Here is a 1,685-nt window from a genome sequence, read left to right as displayed (position 1 = left end):
GAATCTGGAGAGGGTCCAGAGGAGGGCCACTCGCATGATTAGTGGCCTTCGTGATAGACCCTGCGGGGGGAGGTTGAGAGAGCTGAATCTCTTCAACCTTCACAAGAGACGGCTGAGGGGAGATCTTGTGGCCATCTATAAATTTATTAGGGGAGGTCAACGAGGAATAGGGGAAGCGCTGTTTACTAAGGCACCCCAGGGAGTGACTAGGAATAACGGGTGTAAACTAGTTGAGAGTGGATTTAGGTTACATATTAGGAAGAAATTTTTCACAGTAAGAGTGGCCAGGTTTTGTAATGGGCTTCCAAGAGAGGTGGTGCTGTCACCTAGCTTGGAGGTCTTCAAGAGGAGGCTAGATAGTCACCTGGCTGGGGTCATCTGACCTCGGTCCTCTTTCCTGCCAGGGGCAGGGGGTCGGACATGATGATCCATTGTGGTCCCTTCCGACTCTACAATCTATGAATCTGTGAATTTGAGGCAGGGGTGGGGGGCACCTTGGGGCAGCAGCTGCAGGGCCCCTCTGTTGAGCTTGTACCAGGCTGCTCCTGTGGGGAGGCTGAAGCAGGCTGGAGAGGCTGAAGGAGTCAGGGAAGACAGGACTGAGGGGGCATCGACAGCACCTGCAGGCAATGGTGGAGCAGTCGGTGATGGGCTTCTCCCTGTGGCAGCTGGGGATGGGGCTGGGAGCGAGGGCCTGGGCTGCAGCAGAGGGGAGCGAACTTGGTGCCGAGGAGGCACTGTCTGTGTCTGAGGGGGGCCGGGCATTGGGGCAGGCACTTGAAGGATCTGTGGCATCTTCTCCCTGAATGTTTCCAAGAGCGGGTTGGACAGAGACGTGGCTGGGATGGTTTCATCAGGGATGATCCCACCTTCAGCACGCAAGGTCCCTTCCAGCCCGACTTTCCTCACTGTCACAATTCAAGGATTTCTGCCACGTCTCGTTGATGGGTCTTGGGGTGACTTAAGAGTCTGATCCTTGAGCCCCAGACCTGTCCCCAAGGTTGCAGGTCTTTCTGCAGGGGAGAGAGAGTAAGCCGTAAGCTAGGACTTTCCTTCCTCTCTTCTCTCCTTTGATGGCTTTCCTGTGATCCCATGAAAGAAGCATTTTGCAGGACTCTGCTGGTGCCATAGCCTGGGAAAGGGGTTTTGCACCCTAAAGGCAGGGGCCTGGAGAAAGCAGTCAAATGCAATTTTGTTTGCATGCTGTTAGACCTGTCCAGGGAGGAGGGTAGTCCTTTAAAATTAAATTGCAAGTCTGGTAGGTGAAGCATGAGAGCAAGGGGACAGTATATGGTGGCAGACAAGTGAAAAAAAGATGAATTTATAGGACTGAGGTTATACCAGCACTGCAGGGCAATAAAAAGAAAGTTGTGCACGGAGAGCAGATGGACAACATCTTGCCTGATGTTAATGAATCTTATTTACTGGTTATTATCAATGTTCTTTGTCATCTTGAAATGATAGACATGTGCACCTTCCTCTGAGATTTATTTTCCTATGAACCCCTATTGACGGTGTGCACGCCACTCATTTCTCCAAGACAGTGCTAAATATAATGTTCGTTATTCAGCAAGAATTTTAAAACAGATTGGAAAGAAACAAATAAGGAAGGAAAGAGGGAGAAAAAGGACCATGTAAATAAGATACAAAACATGAATTGATGTAGAAGGTGGAGTGTTCTTTTT

Source organism: Alligator sinensis, unplaced genomic scaffold (assembly GCF_000455745.1).
Source record: "Alligator sinensis unplaced genomic scaffold, ASM45574v1 scaffold268_1, whole genome shotgun sequence".
Lineage (NCBI taxonomy): Eukaryota > Metazoa > Chordata > Crocodylia > Alligatoridae > Alligator > Alligator sinensis.
The sequence above is the reverse complement of the archived record's forward strand: the minus strand, read 5'-3'. Positions refer to the sequence as shown.